Source organism: Hibiscus syriacus, unplaced genomic scaffold (genome assembly GCF_006381635.1).
Source record: "Hibiscus syriacus cultivar Baekdansim isolate YM2019G1 unplaced genomic scaffold, ASM638163v2 tig00112281_pilon, whole genome shotgun sequence".
NCBI classification, from domain to species: Eukaryota; Viridiplantae; Streptophyta; class Magnoliopsida; order Malvales; family Malvaceae; genus Hibiscus; species Hibiscus syriacus.
In genome coordinates this window covers 68,056-95,220 of record NW_024063292.1, presented here as the reverse complement: position 1 = coordinate 95,220, position 27,165 = coordinate 68,056, and the positions used below count along the sequence as shown (strand labels likewise).

Below are 27,165 nucleotides of genomic sequence, written 5' to 3'. Positions count from 1 at the left end.
TTTATTCATACTATTAATTATATTTAATACTAACTTTATTAAGAAATTAGAGACATTTCATTCTCGTATACATGTCAACTAGAACTTTTAAAACACAATAGGATGTCATCATTGTTACTTGTAAATATTTACTTGGTGATTGATGCCAAGCTTAGCTCCTTACTCATTTTCTTTCTTTTTCCTACGCGTGAAAATCATGACACGCTAAATATACACTTAGTGAGGTAATTATAGTAACATTTAGGGCAATGCAACATATAAATGTAATAAGTGACAATATTCAATGCATGATGATCATTTTACCTATATTCTAACCATGTTACTATATATTAACATGATATAAAGAAGATATAAAAATTCTTACCAATATACTTACCATTTATTCCATAAGCTCAACAACTTATTAATATGTTTATCATTTGTTAACCAATAAACCATAGCCCAATTTAAATCCTGAGTACCCTGGTGCACGAGTCAAAATGTGCACCGTAGTGTTAACTGAGTGTGACACATAAGGTCATGCCCACATCTGCACTAGTTATACTTTAGTGCAGTCTCGAATATGACACACAAGGTCATGCCCACCATATGCACCAGTTATACTTTAGTGGAATCCCGAAAATAACACATAAGGTCGTGCCCACCATCTACAATAGTTATACTTTAGTGCAATCCCAAATATGCAACCTATTGCTGGACTCTATGGCATGCCAACTATACTCTGCCCCTCAATAACTTACTCGGGAATATAGTCTATTTTTATTCCTTCCATGGCAATATATATTAATATATTTTAATGTTGAGCAGTTCATACCCAAAATAACATTCGCAATAAACATTATATATATTCATGATAAACATCATATATAATACACAATGATCAATGCATTTTATATTTAACCTTTGGCATATTTAGAATATGCCATATATATGATAAATGCCATAAATATCATGCCAATATAAACAAGGTAGATAATCGCAAGTCCTACCAAATGATGTATAAAACATCCATGTATAATATTATGTATGCGTTTCACTCACTTTGACATTATATAAAAGTCAAAATGTAAGCCTCATTAAGCTTTAACTTTTTCATTTCTTCTAATTTGGTTAAATCCCAAAATTGGTCATAATTTCATATCCTGACAGTTTGCACTACCTTTAAAGAAATATTATTTTTATTAATATAAACCTCTAAAAATTATTTCGTTTATACCAACAGAAACTATACTCAAATATAAATTTATCCCTATAATGAACTTCTTCTAGTTTAATTTGTACAATTCATGGTAAATTTTCAAAGTTGACGGAAAGAATTGAGCAGAATCTGCTACCCCGTTTTCTGACCTATCCTCAGTTAAAAAAATTCATATCTTTTGTATATACCTTAAATTCAGTTTCCATTTATTCTAAACAAAACTAGACTGATATAAGAATATAACGGTATAAAAATCATCCTCTAATCATTTTTGTGAAATTTATGGTGATTTTCTAAACTTACTGTCCAAACTAAATTTCTAAGCAGACTTCACCAATTTGCATTTTTAGCTTGTAACTAATTCTATTAGCTCACCAAATGCTCATATATTTTAGGAGTCACTTTTACTATAGTAACTCCATCACTGGCTAAAGTCAAGCCAATGTTTGTTCAATAACATAAGTACAAATTAAATTTTCACTCACATGATGTCCTTAGCTTGCAACCTTCCTTGGAATTTCCCATTTCATCCTTATGCTTCTCCTTAGCTTAAATAATATTTGATCTTGATTTCAAGCACTCAAACTAAATGAACATCATTACCAAACATATACAAATTCAAACCAAATGTTAGAATCTTACTAACATAGGCATACTTTGGAAAATAAATTCCTAACAAATTTTTCGATGCTTATTCGATACAATTTTCATGTCACAACATAAATGTTGACCTTAATACTTATAATTGACCACTCAAGTTCCTTTTATCCCAACTTCACATAATATTTTCACTTGTGCTCCCAAACTTTTCATATTTCTGATTTAAGCCTCAACTTTTACAAGGTTTCCAAAATAATCCAATTTCACATCCTAACTTCAATTTCAAGACTCAAACATTAATTTCTAGCATAGTACATCAACTATTGAAAAATACACAACAATCCAAACTTTTCCAAATTGTCGATTTGGTCTTATAACTTTTCAATAATTATAAATGGTCCCAAATTTTTCTAAGGCTTGTATAATACTTCCTACATTATTTCCAGCCCTTACATAATTTTTCCATAATTTTTCTCATCCTTTATAGTCAAGGATGAATGCTTTGTTGTTCAAGATTAGGGTTTTCATGATTTTACTCGATTTGGATTTGATTCAAGCATGAAATCAACTTTGATTCAATCCTATAAAATCTCTACAATCAAAACACTAACTTAATTTCATCAAAACACATATTTCTCCCAAGATTAGGGTTAGGTTGAAACTTCATATGTTCATATGATCATTTACAAGTGATTTTAATCATCAATCATGTTTGGAAATGATTCTACAACCTCAATAAAATCAAAATCCTTCATCAATTTTATAAACCCTAATGTGAACATAAACCCTAAAATTTGGATCTTTGAACACAAACCAAATTAGCAAACAATAATGGTACCAAATGATAGCATTTATTTAATAGAATAATTTTCCATTTTACGACATGATCCAAAATCCAAAGAAAATTGCTCAAAATTGAAAAAAAAAATCTCTTACCTAGGTATGAAGAAGCACGAAATGTTGGCTAAAAATGGCTTGGTTTCATGAAATTTTGGTTAAATTTATGTTAATTTAGCCTTTATTTAAGCTTAAATGAATTAAAAATTCATTTAATGTAAAATGTCCATTTTACCATTAATGAAACTTGATATTTACAATAATACCAAGCCACATAACCCTTATCATCTTCCAAAGTCAAAGATGGATAAAATATTTTACCTATTTCCAATTTAACCAAGCAACTTTCCAAAATTTCAATTTTGCCATTTAAAACCAACTATCCAAATTGAACATGGAAATAAATTCTCAAATCTAATGCTCCATATTATTTTTCATCATTTTAAAATATGGAATTAATATTTGTAATCTTAATTTATCATCCTTCAAAGTTTCTCAAAATTTCTATTCGATCCGATTTACCGAATTTTTACTGGACTTTAACACTTTCTACTTTTTAACACAATTTCTAGATCAAGAATATGATTTCAATAAAACCCCACTCTCAATATTAAGCTATCTATTTTTGGAATAAAAATTCTTTTTGGGAAATTACCATTTAGGTCCCTAAATATTTCTAAATTTTATACTTTGGTCACTAAACTTTCAAAATTTACATTTTTGGTCACTAACCAAAATTTTGGGGTATTGCACGGTGCCTCACCTTGATGGGCTTGCTCAAACTTGCTCATTAATCGGGTGTTAGTCCTATGAAGTTCTCTGACTTCCTTAACTAACTCGGGTTCTACTCGTAACTCTACTCTACTAGTAGTCCTCTATCGGTGGTCAAACTCAGGCGTACAAGTAAAGCTCGAAGATCAGATACAATCTTCCTACTCAAAGTATCGGCTACCACATTCATTTTACCCGGATGCTAGTCGATCACAAAGTCATAATCCTTAAACAACTTTATCCACAGTCGCTGCCTCAAATTTAACTCCTTTTGGGAGAGCATATACTTCAAACTCTTGTGGTTAGTGAAGATGTACCACTTCTCTCTGAACAGATAGTGCCTCCAAATCTTCAAAGCGAAGAAAACAGTGACTAATTCCAGATCATGAGTAGGGTAGTTGCATTCATGCGACTTGAGCTATCGGGATGCATACGCAACCACTTCGCCTTATTGCATCAATACACATCCCAATCCATTCAGTGAAGCATCGCTAAACACAGTGTAGTTCTTATCTAATTCTGGTTGGATCAACACTAGGGCTTGAGTCAAAATCTCTTTTAACCTTTTGAAACTCTGCTAACGATTTTTATCCCAAACAAAAGGCATTCCCTTTTGTAGTAACTTTTTCATCAGAGTGGTAATCATTGATAACCCCTTCACAAAACGTCGTTAGTAACCAGGAAGTCCTAGAAAGATGCACACTTCGGTTACATTCTTCGACGGTTCCTACTTAACTACAGCTTGAATCTTTTATGGGTCCACTTGATAACCCTCAACAACCATTACATGACCCCAAAAATGATACCTTAACTAGCCAAAACGCACAATTGCTAAACTTGGCATATAGTTGGCGCTCTCTCAAGGTCTGCAAAATGGTCCGGAGGTGTTAGTCATGTTCTTCTTTAGAAAGCGAATACACCAAGATGTCATTGATGAACACCACCATGAAATGATCTATATATTGATGGAAGATTTTGTTCATCAAATTCATGAACGCTGCGAGGGCATTGGTGAGGCCGAACGGTATCACTAAGAACTCGTAGTGACAAAAATATGTCTAAAACGTAGTCTTGTATATGTCAGCCTCCTTGACTTTCAGCTGGTAGTATCCTGGCCTCAAATCAATTTTTGAGAACACTCTAGCTCCTCTGAATCGATCAAACATTTAATCAATCCTTGGGAACGAATACCGATTCTTTACGGTTAACTTGTTCACTGGAAGTTGTCAATGCATAACCTCATTGAGCCATCATTCTTCTTTATATATAACATTGACACTCCCCATGGTGAAACGTTAAGGCAAATAAGCCCACTCTCTAAGAGTTCTTAAATATGGGTCTTAAGTTCCTTCAACTCCATCGATGCCATGTGATAGGGAGCAATGGACACCGGAGCTGAACCTGGGATCACCTCAATGCCAAACTCTAGATCTCTTTCTGGTGGCAAACCCAATAACTCTTTTGGGAAGACCTCTAGAAGTATCTCACCATTCGGATCTCCTCCAGATCCAGACTAGGAATTTGGGTGTCTACAACGTGAGGTAGAAACACCTCACAACCCGAGCTTATGAACTTGTGGGCCTCTAAGGTCGAGAAGATTTTTGAGGTACAATTAAAGTCCTTACTTTCCATAACAACCTTGGTACCATTCGACTTACGTAATTTGAGCTGCCTCACTCGACACCTCAGATTCATATCATGCTCAATTAGCCAATCCATCCCAAGGATTACGTCAAACACGAGAAATGGTAACTCCATCAAGTTAGCAGGGAAGGTTTGATCTTGAATCTCTATGGAACATCTACGGTGGACTTTATCCACTAAAACATATAACCCTAAAGGACTTGACACAAGGATCTTAACCTCTAAGTCATCATTTGTGATGTCCCTCTCTCGAATAAGATCATAACAGATATAAGATTGGGTTGATAAGAGATCTATCAAAGTAATAACTAGCACACCAAAAACTGTTAAGATGTATGAGATGACGCGGATGGCTTATAATCCTTCTGAGCCATGACAGCGTACTGGCAGGAAGAAACTCTAGCCTCAAGCCCATCTATTGATCTGGCAGTACCTCTACTCTGTTGACCGAAAGTGGTACTACCTTCTCCCTGATGAGATCCTTGACCCATTTACGTAAACTGTGTCGACCTCTGAGTAGCTGATATGGTATTCCTAACCTCGGGGCAGTATTTAATATGGTGCTCAAAGGACCTGCACCCGTAGCAAGCTAGAAAAACCCTATGGAACTTTCTTGAGTGCCTCTTACCATTAAGTCTACAGATCGATGGTTGCATAGTCCTGTTTGATCCATCCATACTCGCCATAGATGCTGAAGTTAAAGTCCTCCTACGACTCCTAGATCTCTGTCCACGGTTGGACACCTGTCATGACCTTTGGGACTGAGATGAGGATGGTCTCCACGTTTCACGAGAATCTATGGTCCTCTTAGTCGACACTTATGATGGTCCGGTAGTGTTAGGTGCTCGACGACTCTACCTCGTAGAATCGCTCATCAAACTGGCTCTCATCTTCAGAACTCGTTTAATCACCTTGGCCTGGCAAGTCAGCTCAACAAATACCCTCGGTGGGTCGGCCACCATGCATAAGAATATCAATATGAAGTCTCTCTGAACTTCCTACAATGGTACTCCTCAGTAGACACCAGCTTAGGTACATAGCGGCTTAAGTGCAAAAACTCACTATAGTACTCGTAAATCAATCGATCTCCTTGAGTCATATGAATAAACTAATATATCATGTTATCAATGTAGGTCTCACCTATGTACTTTCCTCTGAACTCAGATAGAAAAATCTTCTACATCAGATGCTTGAGCTCTAGCACCATCTCTACCGTCTCCCACCAATCAATAACATCACCCTTTAGCAGAGCGGTGATCCACTCGAGATTACCCTCAGGGGTAAGATGAAGATGTCGTAGGATATGAAGGGTCTCATGGAGCCACTGTTCAACTGCCATAGGATTGTCCTCATCTCATCTGAAGAAGTCGGTGGTCTAGTAGCGGTGGAGTCTCTCAACAGGGGACTCGTAAAGGGCTACGAAAAGTGGAATGGGTGGTATGGGTACAACGGGTACTCTAGGGATAGCCTAACTATGTGCCTCAATGCTTGAGTAAGGTCACGGAAGAATGTCGCCTTATCTATGCCCACCTCCTCCGGGACACCCATGTTCTCGGAGTCGGGTGCAAACTCATCTCCAATAATAACCTACGATTTCAAGAAAAAAAGGAGTCAACATCGTCATTTCCAAACTTATAAGTATGCTTGACAATTAGAGGCATGTACTTCATGGACGCTAAATGACTCTAACCCAAGGGTCTTAAGAAAGACTAAACCCGATGCTCTGATACCACTAAATATAACACCCTAATCCAATTTGACCCAAAGATCATTAAATTATGATGTCACATGGAACCATGTAATTGGCTAGCAAATTTCTTTTGAAAACGTTTAACGAAAGTACCATTCATAAAATTCTAATATCGACAAGTACAAAATATAAGTATTTAATATGGGAGAGCTCCCAACATAAGTCTCCAAAATATATCAATAGTTTAAAATATAGAGTTTATGATTCAAGATACAAATAAGAGTCTATGACAGTATATGCCCTCTAAAACTCTCGAAATGTACTATGAAGAAGTCGAGTCTGGAATCCAAGTCTGGCGAAGAGCTTCTCAGTTGGCACTATGAACTACGCACGAAAACACATTTCAAATGCTGAGCTTACAAGCTCGGTGCCACAAAAATAACCAAACTATACTACATGCATCCAATAAATAAGCATGATATGGTATAGTCATCAGTAATGCAATACTCAAGGAAACGATAAGTATCATAGTGTAGTCCGGGTCACATAGCATCAAAGAACTCATACCACTCTTTAGTTACAATACTTAAGAAGATATGGGTCACACAACATCAATGTCTCCTTACCACTCGGGTTAAGTCCAGGTCACGAACCATCGACACTTGCCTGGTTAGCCTACTCCTCAAGAGTACTCGGGTCACGTAGCATCAGACATCCAACTAGCATTTTAAGTGCCCAATCACTAGATTGAATATATATGGATATTTATATACACGTTGTTAATTAACTCGAGTATCTTGTCGTTTCCTCCAGTTTTAAATAACGCTAGTTTTATGTCACTTTATTTCGTAGCGTTATTAGTTGAGCTTGATCATTATCACTAGTTTCTTATTTAGAGCTTAACTAATTGGATAAATAAATCAATTGACCAAACTGAACTCATTCAAACATGTTGAGGCCAAGACAACATGTCCCAACACTTTAGACATCTATTGAATAAAATTCTACCTTTTTCTATCGGTAAAACAACGAAAGGATCGATCCTTTATTTAGAGGGATCAGTCCTTTTAAAAGGGATCAATCCTTTCTCCTGAGGGATCGATACTTTTGAAAAGGATCGATCCATTGACAACAGAGAGTTTGTGATCGATCATTTCCCCTAAGGGATCGATCATTTCTGAAAAAATCACTAGTTCGTCGGGACATGCCTATTTAAGTCACAAACTTCCATACAATTATTTCTAGGGACAAGATGGACATTTGGTGTTATAATATCACTATCTATCTTTAAAATACACATCAAAACCCTTTTCATGCCTTAAACCCCTTCCAAGTGCAAACAAAGGCTTATACACACAACATGCATCAAAGCATAACATTTTGATCTACAAGCAGTATGGGAAGGTTATAAATGTGTTACCTCACTCCTAAGAGTTGCAAAAATGACCTCAAAATCACCCAAGCATTTCTTCTCCTTGCCTTTGCTCTTGAAGCTTTCACCTTATTCTCTCACTAGAACACATCAAAAAAGTGAGTTATAAACTCATTTAATGATACAAATGTTGGAAATAGGGTCTTTAAGCTTACAAAATGGATTTGGAGTCCTAAGGGTTCTATAACTCAAAACCCCACTCAACTCTCACTCAAGCTTCCATGGTCAAATTACCAAGTTGAGAGCTCAAATAAAGCTCTTAGAGAGATGATTTCGGAGTGAGAAAAATGAGAGAGTTTGAAAGGGAGGAAAAAGACATGGTTGGAAAATGAGGACAAAGGGAAATGAAAAACAGAATGAGAAGTCTACCCGATTGCATTACCAACCTTAATTGATATTTAGCCTTTGCAATAATTTTAGGGTTAATTGCACTCATAGTCCCTCTCCTATGTTATTCAACTCAAAAACACCCTTTTTAAGCCTTATTGGACTCAAGCCCAAACCGAAACTTAACCATCTACTAGCCTAACACTCTTGAATGGTTCCTTAGCCCATTCACAACTCATTTGGGTTTTACCCAAAACTACTAACCCAGAAATCAAGGTGTTATAGTTTGTTTAATGTTTGTTTATATGTTCAGAAACATGTTCACTTAACATTCACAATTATGTTCATTTAAGCTAAAAAGGTGATAAAATTACGTCAGTAGTGTTTAAACTCCTTAAGCTTCATAGTTTAAACTCCAAATTTTACCATGTGTTCAATTTAGTTCATACATTCACCAATATTTAAAATAAAAATTAACGAGCTTATAAATGTGCCATTAAACAAGCTTGTTCATGAACATAAAATGAACGAAACACGCTTTTGTTTATATTTGTTTGATTATTAAATGAACATAAAAATTTTATTCATACTCGTTTATTTAGCTTAATAAATGAATGTTATACGAACAATTCACCTCACGCTTTGTTCATTTACACCCTACTCATCGTCAAAGTTAATTTTTCACTGAGTTTTTCTTCGACGAGGTGGTGGCCGCCTCCTTCGCGAGGTGGTAGCCTCCTCCACCACCGTTCTTGCTATTTTTTGCTACCATTCGACAACTTCTCCCTATATCTCAAAAGTCCAACACAGTGACGTTGAACATTTTTCATGTTCTTTGAACAAGGTTTGGTCGACCCTGTTTTGGTGTATTTGGTTTTAGGGTTCGTTGCTTTATCCTCATTTTTTTTTCTCGTATGTTTGGGTGTTCCCTTCTAGCTTGGTGAGATCGATTCTCTCTCTTCCAGATGTGATTCTTTTCCTAGTTATATTCGATTGTTGTTTTGTGCTTGAGTTCTGGGTTACTCTTGACATTAGTTTCAAAGTTTTTGAGTTTCTCGTGGGTTTCTAGCCAGTTTATGGAGTTGATTGTGATAGTGATTTCTGCTCGCATGATGTTTGTGTTAAAGCCATAATGAACTAGTCTTTTGCTTGTTTGATAAATACAATATGAGGGTGAGTGTTTCAGGTCCTCCTCGGATCTGTTTTTTTGTTTGTGGATAACCTACCAATCTGTTTCATTGGTAAGGTTTATGGAAGATTGTGGGTTGCTATGGCGAGGATCTGTATGTGTTCTTTCCAAAGAAGAGGAGTCGAGTAGGTTCTAGGTTTGGATTCGTTAAGGATGTTGATTCTGATAGTGATTGTTCTCAAGGTTTCAGCGTCTACATAATTGTTTGGTTTAGTGCGTGACTGTCAGGGGTTGTGGGATTTATAGGTTTTGAGGTTTATGTCGGTTTGTTAATGTTATCTAATGTCTGATTCTGAATTCGTGTAATGCTTTGTTGTCTCTGCGATCTGATTTATGTGCGATCCTTCGTAGTTTGGGGAGCTGGGTGATGTGTGCTTCCTGTTCTTGTGTTGGGTTTTGAAATAGGGAGGTTGCGATCTGATTTATGTGCTACTCTTTCATGGTTTGGGTGTGTTGTGATTTTAGTGTCTTGCGTTTTGCAAGAGATGTATTGGGTCAGCTGGGTTGGATTCATTTGTATTAGTTCTCTGGTTTTGTTTATGTCCTGCTCAAGCTTTTTGGAAGCTTATGTAATTTGGGAGATGTATTCTCTGGCAGTCCTGCTAGTAATCGAAGCCTTATGGTTCTTTTTATTCGATTGAATAACTCTTTTGTGTTTCGAGCTTCATTTGTGGGTGAGGCGGTGGGCACCGTTGTCTCAGCTTCGACAGACGGTGATTCAAAGATTGGGTGCCTGAGCTTTCGGGTAAGCATTGTCTTGGGAAATAGGAGGTTGTCCGAGATGGTTATCTGACATGCAGGTTCTCGCGTGCTGTTCTTTTTGTGGGAAGCTAGGAGATTGTCGGGCGACTGCATGCTCTTATTTGAGCTCCAAGGATTATTTTGTTGGATGTGAGTTAGCTAGAGTGCTTCTTTTTCTTAATTGTCGGTTTGTCTGTGGTGGTCTTATTATGTGTCGGATCGGGGCATGTGGTAGGGTGGGGGTACGGTCTGAATATTGCAAGAGTTTTATGTGTATTTGATCTTTACCATCTCAAGGCACACTCTTTTTCCTCCATTTAGGATTAGGAGGTTTTTTAATGAGGTCCTTGAGTGGTGTACTCTGTTCTTCTTTAATACAAAGTACCCTCTTTTAAAAAAAATGTACACCCCTACTCAAAATGAAACGTTGGAAGCCAAAGTACTCCAAAGTTCAAAAATAAAAGAATAGAAACCAATATGACCATTTTGATAAACATTTGAGAAAATTTTTGTATTATACGTTTCATTAAATATTAATAGATTAATGAGAGTTTGATAGACATGTACTTTTCATTCGCACAATGTGTTGAAATTTATAGATTATAAATTAATTTAATTAATATTTATTATAATAATAATTCATTTTATCTTATTTTTTAATTATTTATTTTATTCCCTTAATATTAGAAAAACTGATTCATCAAAATAATAATTAACAAATTGAATCAAAATAAATTTCATCAAAATAATAATTAACAAATTGAATCGCAAATAAATTTCAGATTGACGGTGGAAATATTTAATTATTGAAGAGCGTTTAAATTCTATATATAATTTGAACCTTGTTTGAAGACTCATCTTTGTAGGTTGTGGTAGAACAATGACAACATATATACTTTATTATTGATGAAGATTCATCAAAATGATAGTTAACAATCGACTGGTTTAGGCAAAAGTAGGGAACAAAAATGGTTTTGAAGAATGTGTGATAAGTGCAAGGAAAGGTGGAGTGATTGATGGAGCATTGGCACATGCAGTCCACAAAGTATTAAATGATCAAATATGAAATAGGTGGGCCATGCAAAAGACAACAACATTCACATGCCCTCATAAAATGCAGAAATGATCAAGATTTGTGCCTTTAAAGCACGTGGGGAACCCTTTGCTCTATGGTTTCCCCCTTTTCTCTGCTAAAAGCTCAACAAGAGAATCCATCAATTCTCTCTCATTTGGTAGGCATTAATCATGTCCTCTAATCCCTTCCCATGTGTTTACATGCTGACAATCAACGACTCAATTAACCACCATGTGAGTATCCAATGTTTTCCTTTTTCAAGCACCAACGAAATTAACCTTTGACAGGGACACTGACCGATTTCTTTCCTGTTTTAGTTTTGCAGTTATATGAAGACAACCCGCTTTAACACCGTCATCTGCTTTTCTGCAGGCATTTAAACACATCCCTTTCATCTATTTCTACCACAAAGATCCACTTCTCCACTTGAGAAACAAACACATAAATGAAACATTTGGCGTTAGGTTTTTATCTACCTCTTCTCTTCAGCCAACATCTTCTCACCCTCCATGTTGAAGCAGGGGATGATTTCATACGGACCAAAGGCGTCCATTTCTTTTTGAACGGCAACCCTTACTTTGCAAATGGTTTCAACGCCTACTGGTTGATGTATATAGCCTCTGACCCATCCCAGAGGCCTAAACTCTCCGCCGCATTCCGAGATGCAGCTACTCATGGTCTCACTGTGGCTAGAACTTGGGCTTTCAGCGATGGCGGTTACAGACCTTTACAGTATGCCCCTGGTTCCTACAATGAACAAATGTTTAAGGTAATATTTTTCTGCATAGTTCCTTTCAATATAATCTAATTTTTCTAAAAGCTGATCATTTTGGAATGGTTTTGAAGGGATTGGATTTTGTGATAGCTGAAGCAAGAAAGTATAGAATCAAGCTCATCCTCAGTTTAGCTAATAACTATGAAAGCTTTGGAGGGAAGAAACAATATGTAAACTGAGCAAGAAGCCAAGGCCAGTACCTTACATCTGATGACGATTTCTTCAGAAATACTTTTGTTAAGGGCTACTATAAGAATCATGTCAAGGTAAGCCTCAAAATGATTTATATTTTCCTCCTTTTTATGAATTATGAATATATATTTTTAGTTTTTACATGCTAGTACCTTTTGCAGACTGTTCTCAACAGATACAATAGCTTTACTGGAATTCACTACAAAGATGACCCAACAATAATGGCCTGGGAGCTTATGAATGAGCCTAGATGCACATCTGATCCCTCTGGAAGAACCATTCAGGTTTCAACAATCTTCCGTAGCTAGATCTGATTTCATCTTAAATGTTCTTCATTTGCAATTGGTGATTGATCCTTTGTTTGATAGGCTTGGATAATGGAAATGGCTTCTCATGTGAAGTCCATTGACAGAAATCACTTGCTGGAAGCTGGTTTAGAAGGATTTTATGGACAATCAACTCCTCAGAAGAAGAGGCTCAATCCCAGCTTGGATATTGGAACAGATTTCATTGCAAATAATCGGATTCCTGGGATTGATTTCGCCACAGTCCACTCGTATCCTGACCAATGGTACAAATAATATTTATGAAACATGAATCCAATTGTCAATTAAAAGAACTGTAACAAAGCATTGATCTTGGTTCCACATTGTTGAATGAACGAGCAGGTTATCCACTTCAAATGAACAATATCAGCTCTCTTTCTTGAACAACTGGCTTGACACTCACATCCAGGATGCAAAAGTTGTCCTCCGAAAGCCTATACTCATGGCGGAATTCGGGAAATCGTGGAAAGACTCCGGTTTCAGCACTTATCAGAGAGACCAAGTGTTCAACACAGTCTACAACAAAATATACACGTCTGCTAAAACAGGAGGTCCAGCATCTGGCGGGCTATTTTGGCAACTTCTGGCTGAAGGAATGGAGTCTTTCGGGGATGGATACGAGGTTGTGTTGAGTGAGAGCTCCTCCACAGCTAATTTGATTGCTCAACATTCGCACAAATTGGACCAAATCCGTAAGATATTTACTAGGATGAGGAATGTGCAGCGGTGGAAGAGGGCAAGAGCCATGAGAAAGGGTCGATGGCATCGTAGAAACAGGGGCAAGCGCATTGGCAACTGAAAAAGAGAAGCATACGGTTTTTTAAAACGATTATATGCTTACATTTTGACTGTTGAAAACTGCAATTGTTTGCTTCAAGTTTGTGGTTTTTGAAAATGGTTTACTCTCTTAGTGATGAATGTTTTGTTCCTCCAGGAGAGTAGAGCTAAGCTTTGGGTATTGTAATTTTTGTTTCACTTTTCAAACTAAGTTGTTTAAGGAAGCTCCGTGTTAAGCTTGGAAGGTAAAGAAAACAGAACAGCCAAGCTTTGTTTCATCATATATAACGCCTTATAATGATTTTCGAGAAATATAGCCATCTTCATTGCGTTTCATTTAAATCAAAAGAAATTCATCACATTCATCAATCTCTTACACCAAAACTAAGGTGTTTATATCTCTATAAATGGTTAAGAGATGGTTGTTATCTCTAGAGATTTTGGATTCGAGCACTATGTATGTACGAATATTTCAAACGTTTATTATCAAATGTTTGATAGTATTTCAAACAGATACTATTGTGAAATTATCCAACTAATGGAAAAACTAAGTTCTTATTAAGTGATCATCGTTGAAAAAAATACTTGTATTTTAAACATGATTAACACTTTAAGCCCTCATAACTGATAAAACAATTAAAAGGTCTGTTTTTCATTTAAGAAAACATTGAGACGAGTGCTCAAATTCGTCTTTATTTTGTTGATAATTATTTTTCATGGTTGGTTTTATACTACTGATTTAGTTTTATTTTGTTTGTTTTTATGGATGAATTTATTTTTCAAACTAGCAGAAAAATGAGCGAATTCTGTATTTTTTATTTATAGAATCGTGGTTGGAATCACGGATACGATATGAGACACGACAATCTCCGACATAACAGATTTGAAATGTCTAGTTAGCAACAACTTTTAAAAGACAGTCCAGTCAACATCTTCTGAAAGATTGTCGAACAAAATTTTCTCAGGAAATTTGAATTTGAATATACTTTGGAATTTATCTTTTGGATTATTTTTATAATGGTTTTATCTTTGAATATTTATTCTATCATTGGTAAATTTCAAGACTATAAATACCATTTCAGTAAACTTGAAGATGTACTTTCTTTTTCTTTGATTTATAAAATTCTCTCATTTTTATTAAGGTTCTTTTTCTTTCCTTTCTACTTTGATTTTTATTTTATTTTCAAAAATGCTAAGTATAATTTCAATCATGCTTACCTAAAATTTTAATTAGCCAAATGCTTAGCGATGACTTCTTGATTTTCTGAAATATTGATTTGACGATCGGCTTTTTTTTTAAATTCTTTACATTTTCATTCCAAAAAGTGCAAGTTGGTTTGAATGTTGTTCTGACTTACCGTTGGGAGGAGAATCGATTGGTCGTAATTTGACTTCCTATGAACAAACTTAGTGATGGTCCGTTAAGGTGAATTTAGATCGGGTGAGACACCATAACCCGAATCGAACTTTTCCAGTGCTTAAAGTTATATTGATGCTAACAATGACATCTTAGTTAGTTAGCAAAAAGTGAATTTCGAAATTAAACTTAGAAATATTGGTTTACGAAAAGAAAAAATAAGTTAACGGGTTGGACATTATAGACTCTAACCGGCATGTTTCCTGAAGAAAAATCTCTTTTTTTAATCAATTGCAATTGACACAAAGCAAGCTTAAAGCTATTTTCATCTTATTGATTTTTTTTAAAATTCACTTTTATTTTACTTTCATTTTTTTTAGATTTTCATTCTTTATTTGTAAAATCTCTTTTCCCCTTTATTTTTGGTTGAATCCAGATTAAATTAACTCGAAAGTGGAAACTCCAAAATCTATGTAGATCGACTCTATTTCTCTTTAGCGCTTTACTATTCATTCATTTTGAAAAATAAAAATATTTTATTTGAGAATCGTAACGCGTGTCACATTAAATACTAGATTTACTTATTAAAGAGTTGACTACTCTTAAATTTGAAGGCTCGTTTACTATTTTGGTATGTTTAAGCACAAATATTAAGTTTTATATTAAAAATTTAAGTACATTTAAAATATGAGTAAAATTTAAATTTCAACATGAATCAAATGATCTTGGTGGTAAAGGAATTGTTGTTATTTTTTATACCTTAGGTTCAAGCACAAAGAATATCAAGAACGTGAACATACAATGTCAAATAATTGAGAATTATCTTTCAACAAATACTCCTTTGTATTTACCCTAGATTAATAAAAAAAACTCAACATTTAAAGCCTAAGTTTCGTTTAGATATTTTAAAATTGTATATTATACTATTTTTTCTTCTTATTAATATATGTTCTATAATTTATATTGTATGAAATTTTATTTTGATAAATTTGGGATGAATATAAAGTAATATATATTTAAAAAAATCTCAACCAATTGACAATGAACGTTTATACCTTTGCCAGATCTCGAACGCGAGACCTTAAAGAAAAATAATAAACCTCTTTCTCATTGAGATTATTGGTTCAGGCATATTATATGAAAATTGAATATATATATATAATAGAAATACTAAAAAATATGTAATAATATTAAATAAAAATATATCTATATCTATATATAGTGTGATAATGATATATGGCTCGATCCAAATGCGATGAAGTTCGGCCTATTGATATATCTAAATGGTAGGATCGGCCCTAATAAATGGGCCGAGTTCCGTGTTAGGTCCAAATAGGCATCAGACATCAGTTCAAACTTCGTTTGGTCATGCATGCTTTGCCACTTCTTCCAACCGAAACATGGCATTAACCGTTAGAGTTCACAATCTCAGAAAGCTATGCACGGTTTCAAACATCGCTTTTGTCGGGAACAAAGACATCCTTGATTCACTTAAAAACCATGTTCCCGCTCCTTGACATGCTCCAACTCGATTCTGTTCTCAAAAATTTAGTCAAAACGGGTCATCTCCACGAAGCTCGTCAAATGTCCGATGGAATGCCTCAGCGAGACGAAATTTCGTGGACAACCATGATATCTGGTTACGTCACTGCCATGAACTCAAACGAAGCATTGGTTTTGTTCTCCAATATGTGGGTCTCACCAGGGCCGTGGTGGGGGGCGCAAACTGCACGACCGCGCAGGCCCCCCAAAAAATGGGACCCAAAAAAATATATAGTGGCGTTTTACCAATAAACGCCATTATAGATAGACCTATTGCGATGTTTTTTTAAAAAAATGTCATATTATTGCGGCTTTATTGATAAAACGCCATTATAGATGGATTTATTACGGTTTGTCAAGAAAACGCCACTATTATTGTCCCGAAATCGAATATATCTAAAAAATAGGGTCCTTTATACGAATTTGTATAGGCCCCTGAAAACCCTGCCACGGCCCTGGGTCTCACCTGGGCTTTCCATGCACCCCTTCTGTCTTAGTATTGCACTTAAAGCTTGTGCGCTGGAATTTAAATTTAACTATGGAGAATCGCTGCATGGCTATTTAGTTAAATCTGGTTTTATTAACTCAGTTTTCGTGGGGAGTGCCTTTTTAGATATGTACTCAAAGTTTGGCAAAATTGTGCTAGGGATCAAAGTGTGAACTTAAAAGTATACCTTTAGCTATTGCCTAAGGTTGACTGTCAACCTACTTTCGCTATTAGTTTTGGCCGTTTGGGGGGAAGCTGGTGAAGAAGCCGTCTGTGATGCGGATGGGTCCAATTGAGACAGGGACATTGCCAAAGTGTAGAGAGCAGATGTTTTGGGATGAGGGGACTCTCACACTATCAATTTCAATAGCAGAGAAGAGTAAGGGACATGTCCATTGAGGTTGATCCACAACTGCAGCACAGACTCGAGAGTAAGCCCATTAGCTATTGCCTAAAGTTTAATGTCAACCTACTTTTGCATGAGCACCCTGCTAAAATTGGTAACTGATAAAAAGCTAGTTATATTTATTACTAGGGTAAACTATGTATTTAGTCACACATATATCATTTTTGTTCCGTTTTGGTTATCAAACTATTTTTTTTCTTTGAAAATCATTTGTAACGTTACGTTTTAGTCACCCGTCAGTTTTGATTATATTTTCATTCCTATTATTATCATTATCATAAAATTGAGGTAATTCATTCTCTCTTTGGTTATATTTTGTTTTCATTTTACAAGTACTATCACTTCTGCTTCTAAACTTGGGCAATATTTACGGAAAGTGCATTATATATTCAAGTTAAGAAACTTTTGATCCACACGTGAGTGAATATGAAGTCTAGTCAATTGAAAAATAAAAAAATGGAGTTGGTAGCTGGGGTATCCCCAAGATGGTCACCCATGCCCTAGCTGTTTATGCTAGGGTACTATTTGGGATATTTTTATTAAATATATATGTTATTGGTTAAGTTCGAGATATCACCCAAAAATTTCCAAATTTCCTAACTCTAATCCCTAACCTCTCATGTTGATCATCCTCGATTTCCTTCGTCCGACCGTCGTAGTTGTCACAGCCCCAACCAGAGTGACTGGTGACCTCCAATGACCAAAACCCATCTAGCCCCTAATCGTCAGACATCGCCGTTTAACGTGAATCGTCGTTTGAACACTCTTCGGGAAACCAATCACCTACCGTTGTTTTTCGTCCTTTCGTCACCGTCCAACCATTGGTGATTCTCACCGCCTGCACCAAATAAACTAGCTTGAGGTTCCGCTTCTATTGGTACCGGTGGTGTTGACTCTATCGTCGCTGTCGAGTGGGGTGAGCCAGGAGATGTTTTGGAAGTTCGTGAAAATTATCCTCCGACATTTTTCACCGGGAAATGACACCGACAAGTGACTCATTGAGCTTTGAAATTCAAATCTAGAGATTTTGGTTATCGTCCGACGACCAAAGCCGTCGCAAGTGCTACGTGCGCCGTTCCCTGCGCGTAGGCGTCGTCTGTCACCAGGGGTCTATTGACTGTTAAACTGGTATGGACCGAGCTATTTGAGCCGAATTGAGCCGAGCCGAGTCGGGCGTTGACTGGCCGTTAACCGGTCGTTGACATTTTTCGGGAACACCTATCTTGATTTTTTTAACATCTTGAGTATATTTTTAGGTCTATTTCGCCAAAATCGAACTTGGTAAGTTGTTTTTCACTGTTTAACCTCCCGATTCAATATTTTTTCGCAATTAAACTTTGTTTCTGATGTAATTTCTGTTGATATGTATCCGAGATATTATTGGGCGTTGGATTTAAGTTTGATAGTGATAGAATATAGTTGAATGTTCGACAGTGTAACTCGAGAATCGATGTAATAATTTAGTATCATATGCATGCTTTAAGGTACATGTTGGTATTGCTAAGTGCATGGATGAATATGTTTCTTCTCGTCTGTATATAGTTAATTATTTCTAAACTCGATTCAAATACGGTAAAAGTTAAGTAATTGAATAAAACTCTTATGGAACATATAAGAAATTAGAAGATTTATAAGGAACAATTCCAAGTTGCGCGATTAACCAGTGAAGTGTTTAACCTCGTAACCCTTAAAATTTGATTACTCTTGTTAAAAATTATAGCATCGAAAATACTTAGATAGGAAATTATAGAATTACCTTTGAGAAGTAAAAATAGTCGGATCGACCTTGATTTAGCAAATACCCTGAGAATTTGTATATAATCAGATAAATTACTGATTTAAGTATTAAGTTCATATTTTGTTCGAAAGGTTTCTGATAAACAATTCGTAGCCTCTAAGAAGGCACTAGACCCAAAATTTCCAATTTATGAGCAAACACCCGAAGACTAACTTATCGAAAGTACTCTTATTGTCAGAATGGTTTGAAATGACTGAAATAAATGACAAGTTTGAATTAAATGGAAAGACTGGATGTAAGGAAATGAATGAAATACCCTTGAACTAGAAAATAACCAAAATACCCATGAAGTGTGAAACAACCTAAAATACCCCAAGCCCTGGAATGACTGAATAACCTTAAACTCTGGAATGAATAAATCTACCTCTGAATACCAAAATAATCCAAATACCCTCATGACTTGGATTAAGCAAATGCCTTTGGATAACTTCTGAAGATAGCGGTAAAACTTTAAATGTTATAATGCCCCTGAGGTTTTTAGAGTACGTGTAAAACCCCCAACCCGTATCCGACCCGAATACGAGTCTGAAGCGTCACATTAACTTTTCAAACGTTTTTCTTTACAAATGACTAAAATTCAAATTTGTAATTCAAGAAATTGATTACTTTTCATTTATTTAAAAGCCATTGGTTTTACAAAACATATCAGAGCGTAATCAACTCAATTTTATTAGTACATGCAAACTATATTCAATATAACAAAATACATAATCATATCCATTTCTTTTATGATCTGAATTTTGTAAAGGAGATGATGACCTGTCTTGCTCCTCTTAACTTATCTTCTCGCTTTTCGGAACCTACGTGTGAAACACTCACACGCTAAGTCGATGACTTAGTGAGGCATATAAAACATCTAATGTAAACTCTAACTTCTAACAATGCATGAATAACTAATGATATCATATCATATGAAAGCATATATTCTTTCTTGTAACATATACACATATGCACATATATCACTATCTACGTTCTTATTACTTTCATATAGGTTATCATTAATCCCTTTTATCTTATCATCTTATCTTTAACACTCATACACATCATATCATATCATATCACCAAACAAACACATAACATCAATATAATTTACTCATGTTGTATCTTTTAGATAGCCCATGTACACATGTGAGCACTAAAGATATGCGAGTACATTGAGGTTGTGCACATACGATGTCACCATAGCTCGTATAAAGGTTCACTGAGTGGCATGTGAAATATGTCCTGAAGGACATATGCATATGTCCCGAAGGACCTGTTTATATGTCCCGAATGATCTATATAACCCTCGACTCTTGGCATGCCAACTATACCTATAGCTTTCATATCACATAACATGGGCATTTATGAAAGTTCATATCACTTATATCGCATAGATATATTCACATGTACATGTCACTTTTCATATGATTTCACATTCATATGTCACATAGCTTAGAACACTTCTCATGTGTTCATATAAACATGTATGTCATTGACATCTCTTGTTCACATATGTTTTCCATATATCTCATATATCATGTAACACATATAGCTCATATCCTTTCTCATATGTTTACATAGGTCATATCATTTGACTAATATTTTTTCATATAGTTTATGTTTTATTCTTTTATATTCACATAAGTCTCATACATGTAATACATACAAGGCATATTCACACACTACAATCATAATCATTATTCTATTCATACAATCATATATGCAAAATGTCAGAAACAGATTATCGCAAGTCAACTTTTCTTTCAAATCATATTTCATACTATTATGCACTCACTGGCCTCACTAGTCCATACATATACGTACAACTCTTGTACACTCTTATAACGTCAAACCATCTTGGACTTATCTTCGATCGAATCTACAATATACATATAATCGATATGAATATCATAATTCGATCCTTAATAATTCAAGTTAATTTAAATGCTAAATGCAATTTCCTCTTTGAGTAGTATCAATACCCCAAGCATGGAACCGATACTTCCCTAGCTATGGTATCGATACCAAGCCTAGGTATCGATACCCAAATTGCATTCGGTATTTCCTGGTATCGATACCTTCCTTATGGTATCGGTACCTATGGTATCGATACTACCTTCCCTGGCATCAATACCCTTTGAATGCCTTTGTTAATTCCAGACTTGAAGTATCAGTACCTGTTGAAGCAGTACCGATACCCAAAGCCCATATTTCTCTTTTAGAACCCAAAAATTCACTCATTCTAACTTAAATTCTTCATGTCTTAACCCCTTTAATATTCTTAACTCAAATATGCATACCCAAACTAATTCCTATGCATTTAATACCTCTTTATCTTCAAAATCTCATCCTCCAAATGAAAATCAAGAATCATACCAAATTTTCAACATGTTCTAATTCCAATTCTATCACTTCATAACTTTAATTCAACTATTGACAAGTCAAATTTAGCTTCAAAATTATTTATTAACTCTATCTCAATAATTCCCTTAAAAACTCTTTACCTTAAATCTTACATAACTTAATCCTCTTTGAGTTTTAAGCAATCTTAAGCTTTCCTTAACCTTTTCTATCACTCCAAGAATAAAAACCAACTTTAAAACTAAAGAATTAACCAACTTGAGACCAACTTACCTTAGTTATGGTGTCACAGTGGAGAGGAGAAGAAGAAAGATGAATAGAATACTCCAGAATTTTCTTTTTCCCCCTTTCTCTTCCACGTGTTTACTATATAACCATAACAAAATAATTATCTTGGTGGTCAAATAACTGTTTTGCCCTTCAATCTTTTCATATCTACAAATCAATCCTCTTAAATAAAATTCCCAATTAAGTCTTTAAACTTTCAAATTTTCATAATTTGATCACCAAATTTCAAAACTTCTATTTTAGTCACTAACCTGGTTTTTGGGATGTTTAAAATCTCCCCTCCTTTAAGAAAATTTGTCCTCAAATTTTTACTGCACAAATCGATAAGTACACTGCTTACATATATCTTCTAATATTCTCATATTATTTCTCTTTGTCTTTCCTATTCACCGCTACTAGACTTACCTTTTCACTTACTCAATTCTTCATCTACATTCATTCTTATAGATCTATATAATGTTACTCATCATATAGACATAAATCCTAATCCCCATTCACAATTCATGAGTCCATTAGTTTCTTTCATCATTTACTAATTGCTTTATCCCATAAACCAAATCTTTCTCCTGTTATCATTTAAAAATAACAGGCTTTTCCTTGCCAACTTGATCAAAAGAATATAATCTTTCGACTAGATCTTAAACTTCCTTAATACGTATAACAAAATTCTTATTTCTCTGATAACGTCCATTTGACTGAGAAACACAACCTTAAATCTTCATCGAATATGATTAAACATATACTTTATGGAATCAAACAATCTTTTCATATCACCTTGCACATTTTTCTTACTTCTATATCGAACTTATAACCTACACTTCCATATAACATTTGTCATACTTAATCCTTTAATACCCTTTCTTATTTAATTTCCTTATCCCTTTACTCCTCTACACATCAAGATCTCCTTGTAACATAGATCATATCTTTTCTTCAGGCTCTCATACTCTTTTCATATCACTTATACTTATCTCTAATTATCAATCTTTATTGCATTCTCATAACTCTGATAGTTAACACTACTTGCACAAATCTTATTCTTTGTAAAATCCTTGTTCAATTCATAATACACATATCCCTATTTTTCATCTTAAACTTTTTCTATCAATCTTTATCTTCACTTAAACATACAAATCCTTATCTCCTTCACTATATCACATTTACATCATCAAATATACATCCAAATCCCAAATCCACTTCATCTTTGGTTATCTTAACCTGACAATATCTTAAAATCTAATAACTCTAATACATTTTCCATCATATAAACTTGTTAGCCAACGCTAACTCTTTCCATATAGAATACAAACCCTTATCATATCCACACTCTTACTTATACACAATATATTCATTTGTTTCAAATTCATAACTTCGGTTTCATTTATCGTATAAACTTTTCACTGATGCACTTATTCTTGAACTCTTCTATAAATTCTAACCACATCATTTAATCTTTTACGTTCTTATGGTGACACTCGTCCACCATATTCTATCTTATCCATAATAATGAAACTACTCACTATTACTTTTCCGATTCAAAATAGTAGAGACCTTCTAACGTCATTCTAACATGATTTCAACTTCCTGAAATCAACCTTTGATCTTACGATGCACTTCCTGAGGTGTCCGCTCTTTATCTACCTGACCAGGGTAGGTAAATGGCTACTACCATCATGTTCACCTCTCGTTTTTCTTTGTAAATTCTCATAATCAGATTTCTACCATATCATACTAATCTTATTCTATTAGCAAAACAACATATTCCTTACCCTATCAGATCAGAAAGTTTTCACTTTATGTTGGCATGTACACATTTTAAAATTATTTTAACTTCGGTTTAAGCATAGAATCGGCTAAACCTTAGCTCTGATACCATTAAATGTAACACTCCCAACCCGTATCTGACCCGAATACGAGTATGAGTGTCACATTAATTTTTCAAACATTTTTCTTTACAAATGACTAAAATTCAAATTTGTAATTCAAGAAAATGATTACTTTTCATTTATTTAAAATTAATTGGTTTTACAAAACATATTAGAGCGTAATCAACTAAATTTTATTAGTACATGTCAACTATATTCAATATAACAAAATACATAATCATATCCATTTCTTTTCTGACCTGAATTTCATAAAGGAAATGTTGATCTGTCTTGCTCCTCTTAGCTTCTCTTATTGCTTTCCGGAGCCTACGTGTGAAACACTCACATGCTAAGTTGATGACTTAGTGAGGCATATAAACATCTAATGTAAACTCTAACTTCTAACAATGCATGAATAACTAATGATATCATATCATACGAAAGCATAAATTCTTTCTTGTAACATATACTCATATGCACATATATCACTATCTACGTTCTTATTACTTTCATATAGGTTATCATTAATCCCTTTTATCTTATCATCTTATCTTTAACACTCATACACATCATATCATATCATATCACCAAACAAACACATAACATCACATATAATTTACTCATGTTCTATCTTTTAGATAGCCCATGTACACATGTGAGAACTAAAGATATGCAAGTACATTGAGGTTATGCAAATATGCTGTCACCACAGCTCCTATAAGGGTCCACTGAGTGGCATGTGAAATATCTCCCGAAGGATCTATGCATATTTCCCGAAGGACCTATGTAACCCTCGACTCTTGGCATGCCAACTATACCTATAGCTTTCATATCACATAACATGGGTATTTATGAAAGTTCATATCACTTATATCGCATAGACATATTCACATGTACATGTCACTTTTAATATGATTTCACATTCATATCTCACATAGCTTATAACACTTCTCATGTGTTCATATAAACATGTATGTCATTGACATCTCTTGTTCACATATGTTTTCCATATATCACATATATCATGTAACACATATAGCTCATATCATTTCTCATATGTTTGCATAGGTCATATCATATGACTAATATCTTTTCATATAATTTATGTTTTATTCTTTTATATTCACATAAGTCTCATACATGTAATACATACAAGGAAAATTCACACACTACAATCATAATCATTATTCTATTCATACAATCATATATGAAAAATGTCAGAAACATACATATTACAAGTCAACTTTTCCTTCAAATCATATTTCATACTATTATGCACTCACCTGGCCTCACTAGTCTATACATATACGTACAACTCTTGTACACTCTTATAGCTTCGAACCGTATTGGACTTGTTTTTGATCGATATATACAATATACATATAATCGATATGAATATCATAATTTGAACCTTAATAATTCAAGTTAATCGAAATGCTAAATACAATTTCCTCTTTGAGTAGTATCAGTACCCGCAAGCATGGTACCGATACTTCTCTAGCTATGGTATCGATACCAAGCTTGGGTATCGATACCCAAATTACATTCGATATTTCCTGGTATCGATACCTTCCTTATGGTATCGATACCTATGGTATCGATACTACCTTCCCAGGTATTGATACCCTTTGAATGCCTTTGTTAATTCTAGACTTGATGTATCGGTACCTGTTGAAGCAGTACCGATACTCAAAGCCCAGATTTCACTTTTAGAACCCGAAAATTCACGCATTCTAACTCAAATTCTTCATGTCTTAACCCCTTTAATATTCTTAACTAAAATATGCATACACAAACCAATTCCTATGCATTGAATACCTCTTTATCTTCAAAATCACATTCTCCAAATGAAAATCAAGAATCATACCAAATTTTCAACATGTTCTAATTCTAATTCTATCACTTCATATCTCTTAATTCAACTATTGACAAGTCAAATTTAGCTTCAAAACTTATTTATTAATTATATCTCAATAATTCCCTTAAAAACTCTTTATCTTAAATCTTATATAACTTAATCCTCTTTGAGTTTTAAGCAATCTCAAGCTTTCCTTAAACTTTTTTATCACTCCAATAATCAAAACCAACTTTAAAACTAAAGAATTAACCAACTTGAGACCAACTTACCTTAGCTATCGTGTCACGGTGGAAAGAAGAAGAAGAAAGATGAAGAGAATACTCCAGAATTTCCTTTTTCACCTTTTTTCTTCCACGTGGTTACATATAACCATAACAAAATAATTATCTTGGTGGTTAAATGACCATTGAACCCTTCAATCTTTTCATATCTACAAATCAATCCTCTTAAATAAAATTCCTAATTAAGTCCTTAAACTTTCAAATTTTCATAATTTGATCACCAAATTTCAAAAACTTAAATTTTAGTCACTAACCTGGTTTTTGGGATATTACAGTACGACCTAAGTAGGTCGATCATCCCTAACACTATTAAAATATAGGAAGTAAATAAATATTTCTTAAAAATTTGTTCGTCTCCTTATGATCCGTATAAAGATGGTTCTAAAGGTGACCAATTTGATTCTGCAATGCATCTAGTTTTAAGAAATGAATATTCGCGAAGTTTATCTACCTACATAATTGATAAGTGTCGCATTTGATGGGAATTGTACAATGCGATTAAAATTCTGTAAATCACTGCATACCCTTATTAAATGGATTTATCATATTTTTTAGGAATTAAATGACAAAAATGCCGTTATAAGCCTGATTGATGGAACCAGTTTAGGAATGTCTGAATCCTAAATAAATTTTGATGCAATAATTCCTAAATACCTTGATGATATATTTGAATACTATATGATCTTGATAAATCACTTCTTGAATGACTGAGGAATCTTTTAGTTATTAAACCCTCTTTATAAGGATCTCATTTATGAAATTCAATCAGTTTGCAGAAGTTTCATATTTCCCGCCACTTGATAATTACTAAGTACCTCCAGAAAATAATTGGATCTTCAAGTGTGTTCCCTATGTTCTATATGTTTATTTTATGTGTTCTAAAATGTTATTTACCGAAGTTACTGATTTACTGAATCTTTTAATTGTTTGATATTCTGATTTACTGATGTACTGATTTAATGTTTATGAACTATGGTACATGATATGTGATCTATGGTTATCTATTTTCAATGGAAAATAATCGTTCTTGATTTAGGGATCATAGAATCTACTATTTATTTTAGAACCGATTATTGGGAAACTGTCTGGGTAGGACTCTGGAGTATAGAGGTTCAACTCTGATCAAGGTGGTAATTCCTTATGGACTTAAGGTGACCTTGGGTAGGCTCTAAGGCCCCAAGGCATTTAGTTAGGTAGGCTCTAATGCCCTAAGGTACTTACTTGGGTAGGCTTTTAGGCCCTATGATACTCCCTTTGGTAGGCTCTCAGGCTCTAAGATATTCCCTTAGGTTGGAACCTATGCCCAATAGGCCTAGGGTAAGTCCTTATCGATGCAGTTTTAGGGAACTACATATCTTTGTTCGGT

The 27,165-nt window shown here is 34.5% G+C and overlaps 1 pseudogene; it reads left to right on the top strand.

Moving 5' to 3' along the window:
• Positions 1-11,904: 11,904 nt before the first annotated feature.
• LOC120177101 lies at positions 11,905-13,837 on the top strand (annotated as a pseudogene).
• Positions 13,838-27,165: the final 13,328 nt, after the last annotated feature.